This window comes from Lonchura striata, chromosome 9 (assembly GCF_046129695.1).
Source record: "Lonchura striata isolate bLonStr1 chromosome 9, bLonStr1.mat, whole genome shotgun sequence".
Taxonomy (NCBI): domain Eukaryota; kingdom Metazoa; phylum Chordata; class Aves; order Passeriformes; family Estrildidae; genus Lonchura; species Lonchura striata.
The window spans coordinates 25,527,913-25,555,300 of NC_134611.1; the positions used below are offsets into that span (position 1 = coordinate 25,527,913).

Below are 27,388 nucleotides of genomic sequence, written 5' to 3' on the forward strand. Positions count from 1 at the left end.
ATCTCTAAGGGGAAGAAGAAAAATCGAAATGCAATCTTTGACTGCAGGTTAAACATCTCAGTCCTGCTGTATTTCAGTGGAATACAGCACCCTATGACCTGGGAATTTCTGGTCATTTGGCTGTTTGGCAGCTCACCAAAAGGTAGATCCTCTCTGTGCTCCAAAGCAGAGCTCAGGGCCAGAAGTCTGACACTCCCCAGGCATATATGAATAGGTTCACCTGCATCTGTGCCATGGTTCCTGTACATTTGGCCCACGCTGCCCTTGGGCTTTCCAAAAGGGAAGGTAAATATTTTGGTATTTGTGTTTTAAAAGGTCAGGAAAAAGAGTTTGTTGTTTAATGTTTTCTCTTTTACTTAGAATAGTGGAGGTGTAATTTAAGGAATCATAACGGCATGTGTCACTGCAGTCTAGCAAACAAGGCTCTGGAGTTGCACTGCTGAATATGTTCAATGCAAAAGTAAAACTGAAAAGTCAGACTCTGGCTAACTGTGTGCTCCCTTTGAAGAAAGAATTGTGATTATTGGCAGAGGAAGTAAGGAACTAGAACAAAACAAGGAAGGGAAGAAGTTGTTTTTTTCTCTCCACCAGTCAGTTCCTTAATTTTTGCTGCCAATATTATAAGTCTAATTTACAAGTTAAACATAAATCTATTTATATATTATTTCAAATTAAATTACAGAAAATTACACTGCTTGTGTGTTGAAATCTTTGAGTATTGAGAGAGGGGAAATGAGGCAAATAAACATATGAAGCAAAGGTCATTTTGCTGTCAACAGAAAATAGCCCCAGTCAGAAAGAAAAAAAATTCCATTCACATTTAATATATTTTCAACTCAGTGCATATTTCATTCCTTTGTAATGTCATTTCTTATTACAGAGATATAGGCATAAATGTAAAATACTTAGGTCTACAACTTTGGTGTTTCAATCTCTAAATAATTAAATACACCAAAAAATATATCCTTGATAATGAAGAGTGAAGGAAACCTCCCTGTAGTCCTTCTTCAACAGTAGATTTTGGCTATAACGTGGACCATAAGATATCGAAATAAAAGTATTATCCAGAGAAATGTGTTAATTGCCCCATTTATTTCATATAACATTTCTTAAGATTCTTCATGGTACTAAAAGGATTGATGTTAAAAGCTGAGTTGTTTAGGATCTTTTCTGCAGCATCTCTTACCATCCCAATAACTATGAGCAAATTCTGAATATATCAAAATAATTTTCTAATGTCCAGCTGAAAGATATGCTTATTTTTTTAATAATGAAAGAGAAATTACACAGGGATACCCTGTTACAAAATGTAACCAAAAAATTATAACTTGTTTCAAAAATGAGTTGGGCAAATTTCTCATAGGAAATAAGGGAAAAAATATTTGCAAGCATAAAAAACATTGCACTACTTTAAAGTTGTCACATTATAGTTATAGTTCTCACCTCAAATAAAAGTAAGAATTCAGACTTTTGTATAAACAGTCTCTAAAGCAATGGAGGCCTCTGAGATTTCCAAGAATCACTTTTAAACTGAAAATAGAAAGAATCCACTTCTGCAAAATCTGTCCTTCCTGCAGTAAAATTGCCAAAATAAAACATTTACAAATGGGACACAGTGCAGGAACGCAGCTAAGAAACCTGTAGCAAATTTAGGTAGAGGTAGAAGATAAAGTTTCCATTTGACCCCATTTCCACTGATGTAATGTCTTTCATTTATTGGAAGAATAAACCCTTCTATTCATTACATAAAAATTCAACCTTCCTTCTTTTTATTACATAATTATGGTACTGATTCTAAAACAAATCTTTTCTCAGCCACTAAGGAACACAGGTGGAGTAGTGGGCCCATGCCTAGAAATATATTATGAAAAATCTGTGAAAATAAAGAGTGAACCTTAGGAAATTAAGTAACATTTCAAAGAAAATAAAAATTAGGCAGCTGGACCTTGTCTTTAAAATTTTGGAGTTTTGTTAAATTATATCCCAATAAAATCACATGATAAACCAGATTTTGGAGTAAGCTGTAGTTTTAATATTTAGGCTAAAAAATATATGTGACTATAAATGTAGTTCAAAACCTCACATGAAATCATATTACCATAAACATTAAGGTGGCCCATTCTCATAACCAAAGTGCAAGTAGGAAAGAAATCATGTCAGTCACTGAAATCTTCATTTCAGTTGCAAAATACCCTCAGCTACAACTTCTTTGAAAGGGCACTGAAGGTATTGAGCCCTCCACAGAAATTAGTCCTTACCCAGGACTAAAAAAAAAACCAGTGCTGCAAACATCCAACAGGCTTTTCTGTAGTTTCACCCAATTTCCTAATGACAGTCAGCTTTATTCTAAACCTCTGGAAATGATTGCGATCATCAACAAATAAGACACTGGGATTTTACTTGGTATGAGTTTCTGCAGGGTGAAGAGCCTTGCAGGATCTTCCAATGGAAGATTAAAATGAGTGCATGTTTATTGCAGTGTTTTTCCTCAATAGGATAACTGCATTACTTGGTTGCAGAGGCTGTGATGCTGCTTTGCTAAGTGGTGCTAAGCACGAGCCCGAAGAAAGAGCAGCTCTTATACTTCCATGGTGTTTCTTTCTTGATCCAAACAGAGGACAGTAATCTCACAAAGAGAAAGGGATCAAATCAGTATTTGATTTATGGTCTCTCTGGAAAAAGGTCATCTTACTGTGGGATCTGAGATTGAATCAAGGAGTATTTAATTTTTGGTGGGAAAGAAACAGCCCTCCACTTCTCCAATACATAAGAACCTAGCTGAAAAATCCAGTTCTCTGAAATATTCAAGGGTGTCAAATCTGTAATTAAAATATTAAATCTTTTCTCTGATCCTTTTTGGGCAAGTATCTCCTCTGAAGACAATGTCTGGCACGCCTTAAAACCTGTACAGCTCAACAGCCAAAGAAAACAGGAGTCAGCAATAGCTGAGAAACTTCCTACTCCTTTTCACGTGGTGGGACTTAGAATCCCACAGGATCAGGTAGTCTCTGAGGAAAGCACTGCGTGGTGGAGAAAACAGGTTTATATTCTTGACATTTTTGTCAGGAAAAAAACACCCACAATTTTTTATTATTACTTGGGACCATTAAATTTGAAATAATTAATTTTTTAGACAACAGTGTTTCCCAGCTGATGTGTATCCATCAGGAAAATGTCCTGCCTTTGTGTGTTTTACTCGACTGGCGCTGTCAAATGGAAAACTTCTGCCCTGGTGCAGTCTGAGGACTGAGTATCTGATAGAAAAAGATTTTGGAGGCAACATCCAAGTCTTAATGGCTCTACCAGAACTGATATTTGAATAAATACATAAAACCTAAATCCCTGCTTGGAAGAAGGGATTCCTTTATAAGGAATCAGAACTTGTAATGCTTGTTGTATGTTTTTTTCTTTCCATCCCAAACCCAGATTTGCAATTTTACCCTGAATCTGACCAGTGTCTGGAAGTATCTGGATGCTCATGTCTCTTGTTCCTGAAAACATATTTGTTCAAAGGTGATTTAAACTCCTCCTTTTTAGTTACATGAAGTTTCATGAGAAACCTTCTGCTGCTGTACACAGACCTATTAGGGAAAGTGAAAATTGAACAAATGCTCATGATGTGTAAGTCATTGACAGCACATTTCTGTTTTTAACCTTTTCATAAGAGGAAAACCTAAGACATGAGTCACAAGACATTACATTTTAGTTTTTCAAAGTATTTGTCATTTAATGAATATTTAGGTCCAGTCAGGGCCAGAGTCCTGGTGAAGTTTCACTGAAACCCTTGCTAGCAGCTGAGAACAAAGCCATGGGTGGGCTGGTAAATCTTTGTTTGGGGCACTGACTGTGACCAAGAAAAAGGGAATTACAAGGAGCATATGGGATCACTGCAGTGTATCTAGCAGGGCCTGTGCTTCCACACACTGTTCTTACTGTAGAAGCAGTTCAGTAGCAGCATATTAGGGACATTTCCTGAAATGAATATCCACATCTCCATCAATAGGGTCCTGAAATATTTGGAAAAATAACTATTAGCTGATCTTTGCTTTATTTCTGTCAGGTCTGGACAAGCTCACTGCTGTGATGTTGCCTCTGGATTCTCCTATCGCTGACAATAACCGAGGCATCAAACCCCACTGCTGTGTGTTCTGCAGGGGGCAGTCTGAGCAAAGCTTTTGTTTTCTCCTAGGAAAGGCTGGGAAAAGCTGTTTTGCCAAACCAACATGTAGAACATTAATGATCAATGTCCAAAATGTTTTCAGTGCTGGTTAGCTAGAATTATTTTAAAATTTGTCTAGCAGAGTATTCAGAATGAGTCATGTAGGAATGACTATTTATGTTCCCTCTGACCTCAAACATTTGTGGCCTTGTACAAGGTCACATAAGGAGACTGTGGAAAGCTTCCACATAACTTCTGGATAATTTCTCTTCTTAGTTCAGCAAGCTGTGTATGTGATATACAACACATGGTTTTTGGTGCATTCAGAAGCACTTTAAGTTCTCATAAAATTCAGTTTATAGCTATTTAATTGTGAATGATGATAACTGAAAATATAGAAGGAATGTTGGTGCAGGGAGACAAATTGCAAGGGACAGCATTTTGCTGTTGCTGCTGAGGTTATTTTTAAATCTGGCAATGATTCAGTCACTGTTACACACACTGTTTTACCCAAAGATATTCTGAAAGCAGCATAAAATTCCCAATCCAAAACCTAAGAATTTCAGAAAAATAAAATGCAAAGGCAGCTGTCTAAGTTTTTGAAAATTTTCTTGGATCTCCTAAAATTATTTTTCCAGAGTGACTGTCTTCTGTGTTTTCCAGACATATTTAGAGTTGTAAAAATATTTCTGTGTGGTGGTTTAACCCCAGAAGGCAGCTAAGTACCACACAGCCTCTCATCCCAGCCGCTCATCCTCTAGGAGGAAAATTAACTCTATCCCAGCCAAACCCAGCACACAGATACAAAACCACATATTAAAGAGCATGATTCAGTTCAGAAGGACTGATCAGTCAAACATGCATGCAGAAACATAATGAAGCAAATGACAGGAAAAACTGAAATGGCTGTAAAAGGATTGCCTTAAAGCCTGATTATGAGAAACTCAGATTACACTGAGTATTGTGTTTCATACAGGGAGTTATTTTGCCACTTGAAAATGTGGACTAGCAGGCAGAACCTAGAATGATGAAATTCCAGTACCTAAGAACCACAGACATCTCTGGAATTGTATGCAGTTCTTAGCAGCAACATGAAGAAGTTCAAAACTCACAACTTTCTAGCACTACATTTTCAAATGTCAGACTGAAAAAAAACTGTCCTGCTACAGAACGAACCTTCAAATACATGACTGTCTAGAGTGAGAATAATACAAATACCACTGGAACGAACATTCTCAGATAAATGAAACATTATGAAAAATATAATAAAAGTTACATTGGTTGGAAAAAATTGGGGGGATTGAAAAGGATGGAAAGCATTAATTCACCTGTGTTATCTTGGAGGACAAACGTGATGTTCTTTGTTTATTAGGTTCCATTATGAATTTTCGGTTGCTCTATTAACCTGAGGCCAAGGCAGTAAACAAGTTTTTTTTTACTTTCTACTTTTGAATCAATTTTTAAAGGCCAGTAGGATTGAGTTAAGTAGGAACTACTCCTAACAGGGCTGCACCCATTTATACTGGCACAGAATTTGGCCCACTGCTGGAATAATCAATTACGTGATGACTTTATTAGTCAGAAAAAAGGGTGAAAATGGTGTTGAAACAACCTCAGGATGCATCTTTTATTTACTTAGGGGTGGGAGTTTTTGTCTGGGGGGGTTTCTGTTTGGTTTTTTTTTGTTTGTTTTTGTTTTTATTGTTGTTGTTATTTGTTTGTTTGAGGTAAAGATAAAAAAGGAGGGATTTGATTGAGACACTCACTAACAGTGTGTTTGGGTGGTCTCCATTCAGCAGCCACAAGAGAGAACTCTGCTCAGGAGCCAGTTGGGACTGAGGGCAATTTCCTGACTGCTTCCTGAGAGTGACAGTCACAGACCTGGTGTAATTGTGTCACTGTTCATGTCTTCCCCTCCCGACTGATGCAGACACAACATCAGCAGCAGCTCAGGGTTCTGCAGGGCCATGGATGGGCATAAAGCCTTCCCTCTTCCTTCCTAAGACATAGTCTGGGATCTTTTACTCCCTGAACAACTGCTCCTTCCTTCAGGAATAAATGCAGAGTCAGTGGAAGCACCTTACATACTGGATTCAAGATTTGGGCCACCAGCTAGCCCTGCCCAAGTCTGTCATTGAATAGAAACCTGATCTATTGATAAAAGTCCCATTACAAATGCAGAAAGGATCCCAGAGTGGGAGGGAAGGGATAAAGGAGGAGCCGAATCCTCTTGGTACACTGACTGAAACTGAGCCTCCATTTGATTAGCTGCAAAAGAGGGAATTCCAAACTACTTGTTTCAGGCAAAGTATTTTTATGCCTGAAACTACAAATGTTTTAAACCATGTAAGATACCTCACAGCTATTAAAAAGACTTCTGTTTTCTTCCACATTCATAAGGCCTATGGCTATCCACTGTTCAGCTGTATTGCAACTCTCATTTGTATTCTTGTTATAATCTGAATCCTTGTTATGCCTAACTATTAATCTGTATCAGCATAAGAATTGCAAACTATCGTGTAATTAATTTGTTCAAGTGAGATAGTTTTCCCAGCTCATAAAAACCATTACTTATAATGGCCATATTAATTACCTACAAGAGCAAGACCAACTTGAGGCTTTGTTCGGCATTCACTTTTCTAAGAAGAATGTTGTCAAGTGCTGAACTCTCAGGATCCTTTTTTTCACTGTGATTTCCTACTGCTTTCAGCATCAACTAATCTTACACGCCTTCACAGACCCAGAACATAAAATGACAGTGCTCCTATAGGATGCCCCTCTGTACCACAGTTCCCTGAGACTGCCAGGTAGGTATTACAGTTTCCCTTTTTTAGAATTCCTTTCAGAGAACTCCTACAGATTTCTAGATATGAGATTTTTATAAAGGCTTACTGAATTTAGGAAAATACACTAATCTTCTAAAATTGGGTCATTTCACTGAAATATGCTTGTTATAGAGTTATCAAATCCATCTTCCACGAAAATTGTCAGGTCTCAATAACAGCACTTAGTCACTCTTTCACAGCATGACTCCCACCCTTAATCATCATCAGCAAAGCTGGGGCTTGCCTATTTGATCCTGCTAGAGAAGTTATTAAACCATGTTATTTCAGCTGAGCAATATCTTAATGGGGAAATACCACAAAATGGAAAACTGAACTAAATGTTTTCCAAACTTAAGGTTTTAATATAATGAAAGAAAGCTTCTAAATAAAAAGAATGGCCCAAAATTCAAACTGGAAAGTAGAGTCATTCTTATTTATTCCTGTGTATCATCAACATGGAAGAAATAATAAATGGCATAAAAGCCTGAAGACCTGAAAACAGGGTCAACATCAATATTGTCAGATGCTAAGGAGTGCGACTTCACCAATGAATGCTCTCATCGTCCGTAGCCTGCCTGGGCTCTTGCCTGACCAGTTAATGGCTGTGCGTGGCTAATGGATAGCAGGAGAGGCAGGAGGGGACCTGGCACCTCGGCTCTGGCTCCCAGGCCGTGCGGGGCCCGGCGGCTCGGCCACGCCGCCCGTGCAAAGGCGGCACCTGCGAGGCCGCGGGAGCGCGCTGCACCCCAGGGGGAGACTCTGGACGGTGGATGGGTGGCTCAGGGGTTCTGTAAACCATTTTCACATTGTTAGTTTTAATGAGGCGGTACCCCCTGCATGTCTTCACACAGCCCTGCCCTTTCTGGCCTCTTGGAGCACAGCATTTCAGGCTCTCAACCAGGCACTATTCTGTAGCTAATGCTTCCTCTACACATCCCTCATCCTGAGCAGATCCAGGACTCCAGCATGGGTCTCACAGAAGCAGATGGCCTACCAAAGGGCTAGTGTGAAATGCTAGTGCTCTTGTTTCTCAAACAAACACCAATGAAAGGAAGCAAAAACAAAACAAAACAAAACCCACTCAAATAACCACCCAAAAACCCACCAACCCCAAAACCCAAAGACAAATGACTCTGACTTAAAACTAACATTGAACAGAAGCAGCATCTGATCAAAACATATCTAGAATAGGAAAGAAAGGTAACACTGACTGAAGCATGTGCTAAGCAGTTCATAAAGGCACTGTGAAACAAGTAAACAGTGTGCAATCTGAATATTGTCATCTGAATGTCATTGTGATGCAGCAAACAATGAAATAAACCCACTGCATCAAAACAAAATAAGAACCAGACAATCATACTATGTAGTTAACCCCTAGTTTTAATCTAGTGATAATTGTGGTAGAAAGCATAGGTATTCTCTGAAAGAGAGACCAGTATACATTTTTCTCCTTTCTTTCCTCTGTGTAGGCGAGTGCTTTGAACAGTAAACCTTAGAGTCATGTTCCTTCTTGCTTCCTCCTATCTGTCTTAGTTTCCTTTCTGCAAACCCCATCCAGGACTTGGAGAAATAAAAAAGTCATAAGTGCCAAGACTGAGGACAGAACTTAACAGCTTGAAAAGATGGAAAGTCCCTTCTTACATCTTTAACTGAAAGCATAATTGTAAATTTATCTTCCAAAATGTTAAAGGGAAAATGTGGTGTGTTTTATTTTTTTTTTCTTGCATAGGTTTTCCTACATCTGAAGACATTTTTTCCTTTCACTACATGTTCAAAAGTAGAAAGACAAGGGAAAAAAGCCCAACTACTATTTTTTTTACTAGCATTTGCATTCCATTGACAATATTTGCATTGGGCATGTTTAGACATCTCCTTTTTTTTAGTTTCCCAGTTCTCAGAGCAACCACATTCAGCTGTTGCATCAGTTCAAGACTAGGTAAAAAAGATAACTAAAATCTGAAAAAAATTTCTTCTCACTTGATTAGATTAACTAGTTAGCTGATCTGATTGATACAAAAGTATTCAACTCTTTTCCCCCTAGTTTCCTACATTCTGCTAAAGAAATTTGTAGTGGTAGTAGGTGAGAATAATTTCGTTCTGAATGCATGAGTGTAACTTCAATAATACAGTAACATTAATTTTTAAGAATAGCTGTATTAAATTTAAAGCTAAATACTTTATAGTTCTAATATGTTTAATAAAAGTAGCTTAAATAATTACAAAAAACTAATGGATTAATATTTTCTTCCATATATGCTCCTGGAATTGAATATTACAACAGAATTAATATTAAATTGGATTTTATATATTATTCAAGACAAGTCTTTGGCCCTTTTGACTAGATAGCAAGCAAGCTGTGGCTGGATGCTGTTTCCTCTTAGAGGGTTACAGCATAAACAAGGATCCGGTCACAGTGATTAAAGGGATTGTGAAAGTTACAAGAAACTTTGCAATCAGGCATGAAATTAATTGGTAGATCAGCTACACACTGACTCCATAGGAGAGCAGAAGTCAGCTTCTAGCAGCAAAACAAAAATCAACTAGCTCTGGGAACTAAATCCTGGTGATTTCAATACCAGTTGTTTCTGGAACAAAAGCAATTACTGCCAAGAGGGGCAAAAGAAGACCTGGACCTGCAAGTTTGGCCTCCTGTTCATATCAAACACTGGGATGGCATGCACTGAGCAGGGTCAGGGGGAAGAAACATTATTCCTCCCATTCACAGACAGCACAGAGCCTGTGGGAGAAACTGTCCACTTCTGCTCCTAGTGAGTGCAGCAGAAGAGCTGCTTTTAGTAGCCAAACTAAATTCAGTCTGTCTCTGTGCCACAGACATCTCCTAAATGAATTTCTTAGGCAGGGACAGAAAACAAACCCAGTCAGATGGTCTCCAAAGCCACTGCCTTAACCACAGCTCCCTTTCCATTGCCCAAATCTGCTGTTTCCTGCTGCCCCTCTCCCTCCATGGCCATGCTGTCAGAGGGGATTCACACAAGAGATGTAAAAATGTACTTTGTTAAAAGACCATGCTGTGCAGCTCTGTTTTCCTTGCTTGTGGATCACTGGAGTGTTCAAAATTCTGCTTTTATCAGATTCAATCATCCTCTGTTAAACTCAGCAGAATTCCTCTAAACTACAGAATGACATTTCCTATCAGTTTCTTTATGTTTCACTAAAATAGTATAGCTACTGTATGGAACGTGCAATTGGAGATTATTGAGGCACATCCCCAGAAGCCAATTAGAGAAAATACCACACTTGGCGATCTCTTTTGGATATAAAGAGAGATTGGTTCTGCCATCTTGCTGTAGTGGGGTTAAATATACATCAATATACATACAGGAGACACTCATGGCTGTAACAATAACAGATCTGAGTGATAAGCACTGCAATTCAACAATATAGCACCACTGTCATCTTTTGAACTATGGATGAAAAATATCAAAGAGCATATTTGCACTCTATTATGAAATAATGAACACATATAATTCATTTCACATCTCACAGCTAGAATAGTGCCTGTCAGAAGATGCACTTTGATTTTTAAGTGCAAAATCCACATTTTTCCTTGTATGCCTTTTAGGCATACCAAGCCATAGCACAGGGTCCACTGGGAGCTATGTTGTTCTAAGAGAATCATGCAAAAAGCAAATATTTGTGTCTTGGAGGGTGTGGGGGTAGGAATGGGGTTTGGATTTCCTTCTCACCATTCCAGGTCTGATCACTTTAAGTAAAATAAACCAGAGCAATATCCTTGTGTTTCCTTGCCCTGTCTTGATAGGGTTGAAACAGGGATGGAAATGCAAATGTTACCATTTTTTTTTTTTGCTGCTTACATAGATCCTGAAGTGGCTAACAGCTGGAATCTGAGATTCTTTTTTATTTGAGTAAATTACAGTAAAGAGAGCCAGACTAGACACTTGCTCTGACTCTTTGCTCTGTTCAGAAGATCCCTGTAGGTGGCTAGGTCCATAGTCACTGGAGTGTAAAGGGTACCAGCCTATTTCATGAGCCTTAACTCCTCTTGGCACCACCACTACAGCATCCTCTTTGAGACTTTTGGCAACCAGATAATGTGAGTAGTTGATCTGGTCAGGGATGCTGAAACAGCTTTCCTTGCACCTTCCCTCCTCCTCAATACTTGAAACACAGAAACTCCCTTGTATTCAGACTAAGTTTTATGATAATTAAAACAGCTAGACAAATACAATATTTAAATTCCACATTTAAAAAGAAAATCACGATTGTCATATACAGACAATCTTGAATACATGGTACTCAACCAGCATTTCTGTTTCTCTGCACTTAAATGTGTTGGTCATAAAACCTCTACAAGAGAGAGGATACAGGTGCTATAGATGATTGCCTGTATAGACAGAAATAGGCAGGAGCCTGCACATTATATTTATTGGCTTGGCTGTTTATCCTTTAGGCTAAGGTCGTGTGCATTAACCTAACCACTTCCTAGGTTTATTTTAAAAGGAAAAATAAAACACACGCCTAGAAATGCTAAAATGTAAATGATTCCAGGTGTGGTGTTCAGTGATCAGTCAGTTAGGCCTTTGTTAAATCTTTTGTAAGAGATTTAACTTTGTTTCTGCGAGGCATTGGTGGCTGAGCCATCTGCAGAGGTGCAGCTCTGAAACGGATGAGACCTGCACAAATGGCAGCTGAAAAAGTGACTTCACATGGCACTGGTACAACACACGTTCACAGGCTGTTATAGGAGCAGCTCTGGCTCTGCCAGGGAGGGCGAACCAGGGGACTGGAGCAGGGATGGGAGTCAACAAAGGCACCAGCAAGGGACACAGGCCCAGGTCATGTTGAGAGGAGAGTACTGCAAAGCCTTGGAGGACAGGGCCGTGAAGAGAGCAAAAAAGGCTATGTTAGAGAAGAGCTATAAGGAACATTTAGGAAATCAGGGCAAGCCACACCTCTTTCCTTTCCCTGAGCCTCTTTGGTAGTGCTCAGCTGTGTGACAATGATGGCTCAGCAACAGCAACCACTTGGTAGAGGGCTGCAGTGTAAAAGTAGGGCAAGAAACCAGAGGAGCCTGTTTGTACTAGGGAGAATCCTTGAGTTATTTGCAGTAGAAAGGTAGATGTTTTCAAGATGAACACATAGAAAGAAAACATAGGAATTAACTGAAAGAATTGGAATGAACGTATCTGAAAGGAGTGGGAATTGCAGTACATATTGATAAATATTTTAGTTGATATTTCATTAATTTGTTTTTGCAGGCTTGGACTAGACATTTAGAGGTTATTTAACAGCAGTAAATGATAAGGTATACAACTAACCTCATACTGTATATGTGGAGAGAGGTTGGCAAATGGTCATAGTTCCAGTCTTCTGCCTGTGTTGTTGGCTCAGAGACAGCTTCTAATTGGTTGTGTAAAGCATCAGTTGCATAAGCATCATCACATAAGAAAAACTGCACCTGAATGTTGTAGAAAGAAAGAGTGAGACATGGAAAAGATCACAGGAAAGAGCAAGCATTTTAGAGAAGACAAAATCACAGGGTCCACAAGAGCATGAATTATAATGACATTTTATTTTGTTTGTATAAACGACTTTTAGACTAAGGCACTTGTATCAGTTTTCCCAGAGCTGTATTAATTTTCCAGTTCTGTCACCAGCTTCCAAGGTACCTTTGAAAACCACTTACTCTTCAAGAATATACAAAATATATGTTACTGGTTTCTAGAAATAAAAATGAGATCATCAGAGTCCTCTCCTCCCAAATCCAAACTCCATGACCCTCCTGGAAGTAAAGCTCTTTTTGAGATTTCAGTATTCTGAAAATTGCTGAGCACTGCTTAAAATCCACGCTATCTTCTCCTCTGGTGCCTGGGGCCATCTCTTCCCACCCAGCTCACAGCAACATGAGGACAGTGCTTGTACATTAGTTTGCTACTTTCACTGTGGTGGACAGAGCCTCACAGATACCCTCTAAACAAAAAGGTTGAAAACAAGTTGCATTTCCATAGGTGTGGCTAAGGCATATAACATAAACAGACCTCATTTTTGTCTGCTTTTCTTTTATCCCTAGGAAAAATACTGCCAGGTTATATTTAGTATTCTAAACCAGTCACGAGAAGAGCACTGGGCGGGGCTCGTGGTTTTTCAAGCACTCATCGGATCATACCATCTTGGACAACTCATTTATTCTGTGTATAGTGAATTCTCTGGGTTTGCTTCTATTTAGAGGTCAGTAGAACTCCTTTTCTCTGTTCCCCAAGACAGAAAACCTTACCTAGCATGACACCCAGACTCAGCCAGGACAAAGCGTGCCTGGCAGGTCTTTTGTTCTCACCTCCCAGGCCAGAGCTCCTGCACAGCCAGTTCTTCAGACAAAGAAGATCAAAAGTTTGGCACAAGTTCTTTCCCATTTTAGCTACTCTCCAGCACACCCAGACAACTATATAGGAAGCAGATACGTGGTCTGTCCCCAGACAGTGCAGCAGGACTGTTGCCCATGGGCAAGGGAGCTACAGGGGAAGCACAATGACACCAGGTGACCCTTCCAGGGTGAGGTGGCTCCAAGGGCACCCACAGCAGCACTTACAAGCCAAATTTATTCAGGAACCCTTAATAACATTATTTAAATGTAGAGCTAATGAAAAAACAAAAAAAAAAGCCCTAGGGATACATCCCATACACTGAGGTTCCTCAGGCTCGCAATCCTCTAAAGGGGATTCCTCACTGTTTGTATCAGCATATTTCTCCCAGCAGATGGGCCATCACTGCTATAGTTTAAGGGATTCACCTGTAAAACCAAAACAAAGCCTGTTAAGGGATTAGAGAACTTCAAGAACAGAGAAAAGAGCAGCTGTTTCCCTTTGTAGGTCAAGATGAGAAACATATTTTTACTTTCAGGAAATGAGATTAATTTCTAAATACCAAGGAAGAGTATGAATCCTTTTGTGACCAAAAGCAGGCTAAATATCTTTCTGATGTGGTATATTGGTACCAATAAACCAAAGGTACATTGGTATATTGGTAGAGGTAGTCTCAGTAATCAGTACAGGGCCATCTTAATTTTCTTTCTTGGAGCAAAAAAGAACTTAATTATCTGTAGTTGAGGTGGAATTTCTTGAAATAGACATCAATAACTACTACACAAACAGGCCAAAAAAGAATGAATCTTGGGGAATGGGTTGAAATAGTGAGATACATCATGAAATGTGATTAATGAAACCAAGGGAAATATAAAATAACATGTTTCCCTGGAAATGGACTGTAAGTGCACAATGTCTGCACAATATTGTACATCTGCAGTTCTCTGTCCTGCCACCTAATATCCAAATTGTCTGCCAGTATAAACACAGCTGCTAAATGTCTTCTACAACTGCAAAAATAACAAATCTCCACTATTCTCCCAGCTATTGAAGTATATTTTTACAGAGACAAATGCAATGTTTACCCTTGTTCAACAGGAGAAAATGCCAATGCCCAACATATATGTCTTATTAACACATGTTGAGAGTCAAATATCATAGATCAAATAAATGGGATGGTTGTTTTCTAGTATCTGGAGATGAGCTGAGATTTAATGGGTTTGGCCTGAGCAGTTTCTCATCTGGTTTCCACATAGACATATGCCTACCCATGAACATAAAATCACCATTTTAGTTGGTTTTGACCATCACTACAACAGAATCTGGCAGGATTGCAAAGGATGAGAAATCTTCTTTTTGTAAACTCTGCTTTCCACATTGTGGATTGGCCTGCAGACTCTGCTGGGGAAGAGCTGTGCTCAGCTTCTCCCCAGCCTGGAGACATAGGTCTGCAGCAGCTGGGGGTGTGGGAGACTCTAAGTAACAATTTTCATGTTATAATACTATCCTGGACTGTAAGAAGTAATTTAAGATAATTTACTAGGTTGCATTTACTGAAACAACTTCTTTTCAGAAAATATAACTAAGGAAAACCCAAGTAAAGGGAAAATGATAGTCAGGATTTTCAAACTGTACTCTGCTTGGACTTTGCATAGATGAAGAGAGCATAAATGAGAAAAAGAGAATGAGAGAAAAAAGAAAGAAAGAAGGCTCCATAAACCTAGGAAGGGTACCAATCCATTTATACACTTCCTGGAATGCTGAGAACATTTAGTCTTACTGGCCACAAGAAACCACTTTTGTTGTGCAAAAGGTTTCACACATGGACTGAAGCCAGAAGTTTTTTCATGGCACTGTGGGAAGAAAAAAACATTACTGTACAGTTTGGTGAACTACAGACAGAAATTGGTCTGTAGGCCTGCCTGGTAAAACTTTATGAAGCCACTGTCATTCCTCTCAGCCTCCTTCAAATCACAGGCTTGAAATGTACTTCTTCTCTTACAAGAACAGAAAACTGGCACCTACTCATGATTAGGCAAGTAAGCAAGGTATTACTGCTATTCTTGATTAGCTAAAAACTATGAACACACTTGTTTTTTGGCAGTTTGTCTCTCCCAACCTATATTCCACTTTTATCTTATTCATCTGTTAAACCATCAGCTGGCATTCTGTAGGGGAAGGAATATGCTTTTCTCTAGGCATGTACAAGAACTAGCTTCAGTCCACTTTTCCCCTGGCTGCAATAGAAATGCCAAGGACACTAACCAAAGCATAACTGTGAAGGTTATAATTTTTATCCTGTGAGAAAGCAAGATATAGCATAAATTGTAATAAAATTATAGAAAAAAATTACATAAGCAGTCATTAATGACAAATTAGGAAGATTCAGTTGCTCAAACCATCATGATAAGGAGTAGGATGCAACTTTGATCCTTTGTTCAAAATTCCAGTTTTCTTTCTCAATTTAAATTATTTCTTCCAGATATTTAATTGCAGACATTTTCAACCTATTATTCTGCCAGGCAGAACACAGTTTTTGGATATTACTTTGCCAGTGATCCCCTGTGATCTGGAGTTGTGCTTGACAAAGCTGTGATGTGGATCAGACTGTTATATTGGGGAGAGGGGAGGTCTGAGACCTCTATAAACAATCTTTACAGCAGGTAAGTATTTCTGCACCCTTGCATCTGGATCATGGAGTACTCTCTTTGACCATTAGAAGAAAACAAACTGAAGTGGAAATCCAGACTCTCTTGGTGCCAGACTGCAAAACACAATTGGATCTACAAACCCAGCTCTCCAAGCTAGTTAGGTAGGAGTTTGAGCTCCAAGTCTTTGTATTTCTGTTTAATGGCTTCACATTTTAAGTAAAGGCTAGAGCAGAAACAAACAGTTGCTCCAGCTGAGAGGCTGTGTTTGCATGCTGTTCCCATCCTCTGGGCTGGCCCCAAGGAGCAGAGCTCAGCAAGCACGCAGCACTGCTCTTCCCAAGCAGCATGGCTTGGGATGCTGCCTCACAGGGGTGGGATAAGGTCACAGTGCTAGGTACAGCTGTCAGATGTGCTGCAGTTAAAGCAGGCTGATACCTTTAAAATCTGTGAATTTCTTCTATCCCACAGTTATTCTGGCAAAAATCACAACAGCCTTTTGACTACAGCAGCAATATGGGAAGAGGTGGGCACAAAATACAATGAGGACAGACATGCTGAAGACAGTGTGTGATATTGTGCCCCAAAGGGAGGCAGGAGAGCACAGGAGATGAACAACTCAGAGCTGAGTGTCTCCTTTGGACATTCTGCCTGGAAAAGCAGCAAGAAGTGGTCAAGTACCAATAAAGAAATATAATTGTGCTCTCATGTTTTTTACACAAGACGCATCCATATCAGATCATGAAAGAAGTGGGGAGGGTTGCCAGCCTCATTTATATTTCCCTTATTCACTCTACTTTAAAAAAACCCACAAGTTTCCCACGTTTATGAATCTGCTAAAACACACGGCATTTCACAAAAATAGACAAATATGTTTGCAAACTCTAAAGGTAACAAAGAATGCTTGGATAAGGATGCTGGTCACTGGGAAGGCATCACTTACTATGAAAATGTTGCAGAGGAAAAGATTACCAAATGCAATTGAAAAAATTAAGTGGCCTGATCATTACAAGAGATCAGTGTGTGCAATTCCCAGCCACTTCAGTGTGAGTCACTCATAGGTAATGTCCTGTGATGGTTGGACCTGAGGGATTCTAAAGAACCATGAACAGAAAACCAAACCCTAGACCTAGCTCTACATCCCTTGTAAGGCTACAGGAGAAAAACAAAACAAAATAGGAGAAGTAATTTTCAACAAAACTGTCCTCTTCCTGCCTTAACATCATTCTTGTTGCCAACAAAACAAATCCAAGTGATCACCACAAGCACACACCTCTCAGGAAGTCTGCCCTCACTGCTGGCTTCAAACATTTGCTGGGTTTTTACAGTGCTGAAATTATTCCTGCATCAAATCATGGAATTACAGTGAGGCACCACCCTGTCTGTGGTTACAGGCTGCACAGACAAAGCCTTGAAGAAAATGCTGGGTGCTTCCTCTGGTGAGGCAAGGGAAAGGGGGCTCCAGCTGTCCTGTGCCCCCCACGCGTTCCATGGATTTGCCCTCCTGCCTGGGAGTGCCCTCCAAACCCCAGGGCTGCTAGCCTAGGCAGCCAGGACGTGCCAGGGATGTGCGTGCAGCTCCTTCCTCTCCACTCATCCTCACTGCAACCTGTCATCTTTTCCATGTAGCCACACAACATTTGAAAGAACAGAACTGTGGGTAGGATACCTTTCATAATAATAAATAGGAATAGCAATGCTTTTGTGAATTTAGGTCAATGCATCACCCTTAGAGCGCATTATAAATTCATCAGAATCACAGCCTGAAGAAAATTTTATTCCCTGGCACCAGCTGCTTTTAGCCATGCCACAGATCTTTAGCAGAATTTAAACTCCAGATTAAGTATTGATTGAGTTTAAATAAATTATAATATGTTATAACAAGAGCTAGACTCTGACTGGTATAGATGGTTTCCCTGTTTACCTCCTTTCTCACCTCAAATATTAACAAATGTATTCACTGCACTTTAACTGCACTGAACAGCCAATTCAGATATGAATAATACCAAAGTACTAATTTAAGCAGCACCTTCACATACTTGGCATAGGAATGAATAGAAATTTTAAACTAGGTACAGAATAAACATATCAACTTGAAGGATTATGTGAATAGGAATGAATTCCTAAAGAATTAGCTACAGGGGGAAAGTAAATGCAAAACTGCAGCTTATATTAGCATTTGATTGTATTTCAGATGCTTTGTTCCTTTTTTAAGGTTTGAAACTACCTCTGTAGTGATGGCTACCAACAAGCTGCAACACTACGATCCACTCTTGTGTCGTGCTCAGTAGCATCAGCTGCTTGTATACCCAGCATGTTATTTCTGGATGCCTAACAGATAAGCCTATCACTTTAAACTATATTTAATAGGGAATGAAAACTTGCATGAGCAGGTATTCAAAATGTAACTGTGATACAGTTACCATAGCCAACTAAGAAACGCAATTCCAAATTTTACAGAAAAGAAAACAACAACTATCTTCTGTACTGCTAAAAGAGGACAAGAGGACACATAAGGACATATAGTTTTGTGTTTGACCTATTTTGGTTGATTTAATTTTCAGATTTTGTAAGCCAAGCTCCAGTGAGTTCCTGAGGAAAAAATTCTAACTGGCATTTTACTGTGAGTCAAACCTCACACAAAAAGTGCTTTGTGAATCAAGATAACATTAGAAGCTGTCTAGCTGCACGTACCAAAGTACCAGTCTGGACGAAAAAACAGAGCTGTAATGGGCTTCTAACAGCAATAATATTTCACACTTCTGAATTATGTTTCAATTTGCGATCTCTAAGTGTTTTGCAGTGTGTGACAATTAAGTTTATCATTTGGAAACTTCAGTAGAAAACAGTTGTCATAATTTTACTGATGAAGAAACTGAGGTATAGAGAGGTTGAATGATGTTTATAAGATCTTACAGCAAACAGGATGTCAGTGCACCATCAGCAATGCCAGGCAGCATTTTGGAACTCCATCAAGGGCACTAACTCCTATTTCCAAACAGCTGATCTGCTGTATGTTTCACTAATATTTCACCAGCTTTGTGAACAATAGAATTAATGTCTTCATTTAGAGGTAGCTTATTTCCTGGTGCTGTTCTTACCAAGCTGATGACAGGAACAGTAATTCTTTTAACAAGAGTGCAGACAGTTTGGGATATGACAGCAATCCAGATAACGTCCACTTTGAGATGAATGAGTGCCTGAAATTGCACATAGCACCACACTGCATATAGACATAGAATGATAAAATTGAGTCTATTTAACATGGTTAGCAATCATCCATTTCAAGAGACAACCTAGAACTTTACCAGCAATATTGTCCTCAGAATATGCACATAGCAGGGTCATGATAATCTTTTCTCTCCTAAGTTCTCAACTGTGAATAGACATAACAAGCTTTGAGTCTGACTGTTCTTTTCTAGTTACTGAGCAGCTGTGTTATTTATTGCTTTCTTTCCATTCTCTGCTAAGAATGATGCAATTGCATTTTTTTTCCTGAAAAGTATGAGAAGTAATGGAGGATTTCTCCAAATGCCTCGTTTTTTAGTTAGACTTTACACTGATATATCAACACTGCAGTTAGAATAACCCAGCCCTTCTTTGAGGCACTAATAAAAGCAAGAGGCAGTGGAATTAGATTTTGCAGTGCTGTACATTTTCACCTGCCTACACCTAGTTAGCTACCACTGAAATCTTCTTGGTATTTAGCCCTGGATATCTAAGCTTCTGTCTGGCCAAGCAGGGTTAGCAGTGGCAGTAGTCTGTGTTAAGGGCATTGCTGCAAGGATATATCCAAAGGCCTTCAGGGATTAGCACAGAAATGCCATGAAGCTGAACGCTTTGCCTAAGCCCCATCTGTAGCAGGGCTGCAGATCCCCTGTCCGGATGTGGCAGCCCTGTGTGAAACTGAGGAGCAGTGACAGGGAGGTGCGGGATGGAGTTCAAGGACCAGGCAGTAACCACACGGGGTGAGCAGTCCTACCTGTGACACTGCCAGACCAGGGAGGATGCTGCCATGTCAGTAGGCTTTCTTTAGCATTAATCCTGAATCACTGCTGTAGCATGGTTATCTGGGAATATGTGAGGGACTTCCTCATGGCCTGGATGTAACCAGTTATTTTAGGGGAATAAAAGGTTCACATTTGGTACTCCCCACTACAAAACCCTCTATGCATCTTATGCTACTCTATGGTAGGTGCATTCTCTACAGTCAGAGAAGGAGGTTCAGGGATTACCTGTATGCATTTCCCATAATATCTCTGTCAGTTTGTACACGGAAACAGTCAGGAAGAAACAATAAAAGGTGTGGCTAATAGCAGCTGCAGTGCTAACTCACTTGGGTCATGGTTGGGTAGGGTAAGGATGGCTAAGACTATCACAGCTGTAGAGCATAAAAATATTTTCATGATTCCTAAAATTGCTGTCTTACTACTTAAGAACACTCTAGTTTTTCAAAGAAAATTCAACAGTATTCAACACATTTTACAATACAACAGTATTCAATACATTTCACTTTGTTCCTTCTCCTATTCTATAGAGGCACAATTATTTTCCAAATCTTTGGACGGACAATTGATAAAATGCATGAAGCCAGTCCGTGCAGTGGTCACTGTATCATACAGATCTGCTACATTAGAGGTTATCTTTTTCCATGCATTTATGATTCTGATCTGATAGCTTTATATTTGCATGCTGTTGTTTTGTCTTTGCTTGAAAAACAATTGAATTTTAGATTCATAAAATAACAGAGACTATGCAAAAACCTATGTGATGATGGCTAGTTACATCTTAAAATTCTTTAGTCTGAAAGCCTGGCAAGAATCTGAAGGGAAGTGTTAAAGCAACCTGACAGAAATCCCCTGCAGTGCTTAAGAAAAAAACTCAGCTCTCCCTCCTCCCAGCTAAACCCTGAAACAAGGTCAATGCACTAAAAGGCTCTGGAAATAATTTTTTTATAAATAAATATCCTGGGGAATTAGTGCAGCAAGTGCCACACACTCATGTCTCTAAAATAAAGGTAGCTATGACTATGTAAGCATTTCCTTTACGTGCTAGGGATGGCACACATCAGTCAAGGTGAGATTAAATGCATCTCTGATTATGCTACAGAAGAAGGAATTTTTTTTTTTCCTTAGGAAGAAAACTTTGATCATAACCTTGAATCAGCAAGTTGTTTAAGTCCATGCCTAGTGTTAAGTCTGTGAACAATCTTTGATATGCTGGAGTCACAGACCCCTGAAAAAGGACACTTGTGGCTCTAACAAGTAAAATGCCGGAGAAAATACAGAAGTCTCCCAAATATGAGCTAGTGCTGACTTTCCAAAGCTTTGGTGGCTACTCCACTGATCAGATTCTGACGCCCTGATATTCACCTCTGATTGAGTCCTGCGTATCATGGCAAGGGCCTTTTTTACCCATCTCATCTGTTCAGATACTGCATTATGGCACAGCAGTAATTAGTTTTTCTTCCAAAGGGATCAAAAGTTTCAATCTCCCATGACTGCAATCAATGGCAACCATTTCCCTCATCAACAGGGCATGAATTATACAAATATTCACATTAAATCTAAATAAGAAAACTGAAGAAGGTGAAAAAATTACATTATTTGGCAAGGACGTAATAATTTGGGAATTTACATATTATTTGGTGACATCGATGGGACACTTTGCCCTAGCTTGGATCAGTTTTTTGAAAATTATTTCATCTCTCCCTCCTTCCACTTTAATTTTATCCAGAAAGCTTCTCTTTCATTTGCTGAAAGGAGAATGTGGAAGAAAGGAGATCGTTCAATCACAAATTCACTTATCTTCACTGCATCTGTGATGTTGTTCCCTAAGCAGTAATCTCCTACATTCAGGAAACCTGTGCAGGTTTCTCACAGGAAAAGCACAACATCTGAGCCAGTGTGAACACAGCAGTCAAGGGCTGGAATAAATAAAAGAAATTAAAACCCAAGCTAAACAAAAGTCCAACCCAAAACCTTCTTTTTCATCAGAATATCAAGTAGCAGACATTTAAATGAAGAAGATATTTATGCCTTCCTCTTTTGGAGGAAATTTCCTAAGGTTTAAAATGCAGATAAAAGGCTTACGATTCTATATTGGCACAGCCTGATTTTCAGTTGTGCTTATCACTGCCTGCCATGCAGCTGGCTTGCTTTCTTTCTTTGAAAGTTTGAGGTTCTTTACACAGAAATTATGTTTTCAAAATACAGTTGAGAATCCTGATGTTATAATAGTTTTCAGAGCCACTGTGTACATTACTAATTGTGTACATGAGTCCCTTCACTGACTCCACTGAACATGCCGAGACTACCAGCTACCAAAACATAAGGTAAGGCAAATCAGGCCAGCTTTATATTCCTGACTTGGTGAAAGTATTGATAGCTTGTAGTGAGTGGAAATTCTTTTAAAAATGAGGTTGGAAAATGTTCTTTTTCCTGAACTGTTAAAATGATAAATACTAAATAAACAGCTGCAAGTGAAATGGTTCCCTGCTGTCCAACAACTACTTTTCTAAATACCTAAGAAAGTATTCATAAATACAGCCAAGTTTAGGTCTGATATCCAAAGTAAATAAGATACACAGAAAGTATTCGTAACTTCATAGTTTTTCCAGTGTATTCTTTTAAAGTGCAAGCAGGAAGACCTCTAATAGTCCACAGCTCCCAGTTCAGAAAATATTTGCCTGGATATTTTAACTGGACATTACTGGAACCCTGAAAATTACTATAAATAGGATAAAATCAGCAAAATGCTCAGCCAAGAAGGAAATGTATATGCACAAGGAGATACGCTCCATTTTTATATCTCACAGAAAGAAGACTGAACTCCCATCTTATGTTGCCTTTCCACAGTAGTCCAAACATTTTGGGAGCTGAGTTATGAACTAATACAGATTTCAAATACTGTGAAGAGTGGTTGAGGAAAAATGAAACGTAGATGCATTTGGCTAATTTAAAATGTACAAGCAAGAACTTAGAGTCATTTAAATATATACAAACCCTCTCTTATCTTGAATGTGATCATAACTGTCGCCAGTGAGTAGACAAGAAACTTCTTGGCACTCTGTTTCTGTTAACTCCTTCGAAGAGCAAACATAGTTCACATTGCAAAACTTGTGGGATTCTTCCCTTTATAGAATAATGTAAACAAACATTTTCTTATTTAATCTGTTTAATTAAGTGTTTTTTATTACCAGTTTCTGAAGCACTTCAGATAATAAAGCCTAAATCCTTGATCCTAGTGGGAATTTTAAGTGTTTTTTTTTTAAAAAATACTGTTACCCATTAAATGTTTTAACTATGGCTTTAGGATTTTTAAGAAAGTCTCATAATTTTTAATGTCTTGATTTCTAGGTCTTAAATGGGAAGTAATTTTTTGACCTATGTTAACTGTTTCAGACTCTTTTAATGGAATATGCAATCAATACATTAATAACATCCCATGCATTAGCACTGAATATAGCAGAAGGTTAAAAGGGGCACAGGTTTTCCATTAAGCCTTTTTAATTTTTCCTTTTCAGGATTTTCCTGAATCTGGGAGTGGGTAGATCCAGTCCTACATCTACTACACCAGTCTGGGGAATGATGCCACAAAAGCATTTGTAACCCCTTAAATATAACATGGTATATACTTTTTCAATTCCTGTACATTGCCCTCAATCCCACCTCAGAAATTCATGCTGTGTATGACAAGGGTCTCAGTCTGCAGGAGAGAGGCTGCAGATGGGGCATGGGAGTCTGGCAAGGTATCAGGAACTCGATAACAGAACTGGAAAGGGACTTAATTCTGGTTTAGGCCATTTTTGAAACATTTTTTTTTAAATAATGTGCAGCATTTCCATAAATGTTACCTCATCCTTCTCTGAGCAGTTTCATTATGAAGTCTATTTTCTTTCTTTTTTTTTTTTAAATGAAATAACTTTACCAATTTTAAATTCAGATGGAACAGGAAGGGGAAAAGTGCTTTATTTCTTGCTCCTCCTAAGATTATTTTATCCATTTCTAATTTTAGTTCTCTTCACGTTTTGTTTGTTAGGCATAACTGGGTCAACACTTTCATTCTTTCAGGTTGAAAATCCTGTCTGAAGAAAAGAAGTTACTTGTCATGAAGCAAAGCAAATGACTGTGAATAATTTATAAGAAAGTAAAAATATTCTGCTTTTGAGATTTTAACAGGAGAACAACCCTGATTTATAAATTATTACAATTACACTGGAATATGTTCTCCATCCTCTTATTCTTTTGCTCAGCCATAATACTTCTTGCTGAAATGGGTAACAATCTCTTCAGCAGCACAGTCATGGGTCCCCCCGGGTTTGGGGACAGTGCCCTTTGGACCATGAATTTATCAGCACTCACAATCCCGCTCCACACTTCTCAAGATTTTTGTTAGTAGAAAAATTACTTCCTCCAGGTTTATCTCCTTATAGAGGATAAAATGCAAATACATATCGAAGTCCAGTGGGATGTGATGGGAGGGCTGTCACAGAGCTGGGGGCTCCAGAAGAAAAACTGGAGCTTGCAGGAGATTCTGGCAGCATTATTAAACCACATCACAGATCTGCTCCCTTACTGCTCAGTGCAAAGTAACACTGAGAGATAGGTAGTTAAATTCTTGGGGTTTGTTTAGTTCTAGCTCCTAAAGGCCACAGTGTTCAAAGGTATTTGTTGTCATAATTATTGTATGCATTTCTCTGTATAAAGATGGTAAAGTGAAGAAATACAGTATATTTAATGGAAAAGTAGAGATTACAGCAACTTGGTTTGCTGAGAAATCAGTTTCACTAATGCTCTTATTAAAATGTCTGAAATGAATGTGTCAATTCTCTGTGGCTCCAAGGGAAGAAGATGAATTACTTAATATCAAAGTCTGTCACCTCTTTAAATGTTTTTTTATACACTTTCTGCAATACAACATTTATAGTGTACTAATACTGGTGTAAACTACTGCGATTTCCAGCATCTTGTCCTCAATAATACACTTTTTATTTTTAAAACTAGTGTTTAGAAGCACAAGTGGAAGAACTAAAGCATAGCAATGCATATATATGTAACAGCTTCCATGAAGTTCATGTAACTGAGTCAGTGAGCTCCTATGCCCTCCTGTGCCAAGCAATCTTTAGTGATCCTCATCCACTTCTTACATGGAGACCAGATTGGCAGGAGAGGGGAAGGACAGCCAGCCCACAGGTTCTTACACAGCAAGATTTCAGCCATGAATTCCATCATTTCACATAAGGTGTGGTCACATACACAAAGACTGCTGCCACCAATGTGTTCCCACAGCAGGGACTCAGTTTGAAAATCCTACGGGAGGAGTTTGAAGTGTGGAATTCCCAATGCTCATCCTGCTGGCCATGTTGTGGGTCAGCCAATGTTGGTGACAGTCTGTGCCTTGGGGGAAACTGAACATGTCTTTTCTTTAACCTTACCACTGGCTTATGACAGGTATTAATGTGAAACCTCTGCCCATGAAAAACGAAATTCCTGACTGACACACATTTTCCTCCCTTTTTTATCAGTCAGGGAGGATGTCAAAATTCTTTGATCAAAAGTTGGTGGGGAAGTTGGCATTCATTTTAAAGTGGAAGACCTATCTAAGGAAATAGTGTAAGGGGCCCGGACTTGCTGGACACAGCCCTGCTTTAGATTTGCATTTCTGGGACACTAATAATTTTAAATTTAAGTCCACAAATTTTAGACTTCAGAAAAGTCAAAATATCTGTGAACTGGGATACTCAGATCTGGGATACTCAGAATCCCAACTGATTGGTCCCAGACACACTGAGTTCTACGTGTGTATGATACAGTTTATGTTTTTACACACTAATTATATTAGACCTTATCTGACCTTCTATTCTAGGCTACTAATTAGATTTCTCTGAGCTTTGCAGTCATTAACAATCTCAGTGGAATTGCACTTTTCCACGTCAGAATTACACCTCCCACTTTACTTATTCTCTTCGCTACCTACAAGCTTGCACCAAAATATCCACACTTCTTGTATTTCATTCTTATCCAACCACTTGTTATACATTAATGAAAAAGCACTAGTGCAATTGAGCGGTTCAAATCTGTACATCCTGGCTGTGTATAAAACAAGATGTGCTTTGATTCTTCCCCTCAGAAAGGTGTACTAAGCACTAGAAATAAAAGTTTATTAGTGGCAGTTGTACTAAGAATTAAAAATAAACTGTCCCAAGCAGGTTACTACTGAATGGAATCCAATATATGAGTGGTCTGCGGGATTTCAAGGAGAATAATTTGCTGACTATCTTCTAAGAAACTCTTGACTAAGTAAAAGCAGTCTTGGGTAAGTGTTGATCACCCTTCTTGTGATTTTCAAAACTCCCTCTGTGATTTTAATACCCAATTCCATTAACTTCAGCACTAGGCCTGCTAATCCTGTAGGTAGGCTAGAAAATCTTTAGCTGTATCCAGGTGTTTCAGAGATTATAATGCTAATCACTCACATTTATCTGCTAGTATCAATATGAGAAGGAAAACAAAGCAGGAGATAGACAAGCTTGAATTAACAGACATATTTATCCCATATGCTTTTTGCCTTTTTCTGAGCAAGAATAACTCAGTCTTCTTCTCTCTGTCATTCTTATCCTAAAGCTTTGGACCCCAAAGCACCCCATACCTTTGAGAAAAGAATAGTATGGAGAACAAAAAGTATTTTTGGGGAAGGGAATTCTTTTGTTCTCTTCTTTGGGACATTTTCTTATTATAATATAAAAAAAAAATACCAGTTTTATTCTGGAAATTTTCCTAAAACTGGAACATACTTCTGCAGGAAATGTGTGAGATCTATTCATGTCATATAATCTCTGGATGTGATTCTAGTGATCTTTCACTAAACAAATGTTCACCTGAACACTGATAGTTGTTGAACTCTCCTCACTTACAATGCAATGGGCCTTTAGAAAAATGATAAATGATCACTTGTAATTTCAACAGATTTTACTCCAAGGAGGTCAGCTGTTGTGCTTAGTTAGCATGTATTCTCCTCCTCAGGAATGAATGGAGGAGAGAAATGGGGCATATTCTGTGATTGTAACTGTATTTTCACTTTTTTTGGTCTTGGTTTATGGATTTTTCAGTGTTTTTCTTTAAGCAATTATATCCACATCTTTTTGTGTTTGGAAATGTTTTCACATGGGAAGGTGGCTGTTGCAGTCAACAGCTGAATTACATAGCAGAGACCACTGAGAGCTGCCAAGTTACAGCCAGGGCTCACTGAGAGACTAAGGGAAATCAGGACATCTTGTATGTCAGACTGAGAATATCTTTATACACTCAATAGAGAGTCAATAGAGAGTCATGAAAAGCTTGAATTTTCTAGGTTTGGAGTGAAGAAAAATGAAAAAAGCAAAATTCCTTGATTTTATGAAGACTTTTCTATGCT

General features: G+C 38.8%; 1 long non-coding RNA gene across 1 annotated transcript in view; it reads right to left on the bottom strand.

Moving 5' to 3' along the window:
* The window catches only part of LOC110479824 (uncharacterized), a 154,001-nt gene that overhangs the window by 14,041 nt on the left and 112,572 nt on the right, over positions 1-27,388 (bottom strand). Inside the window, exon 3 of the long non-coding RNA XR_013340481.1 lies at positions 12,285-12,424. This is a non-coding gene — a long non-coding RNA (uncharacterized LOC110479824). The remainder of the gene's footprint in view (positions 1-12,284; positions 12,425-27,388) is intronic.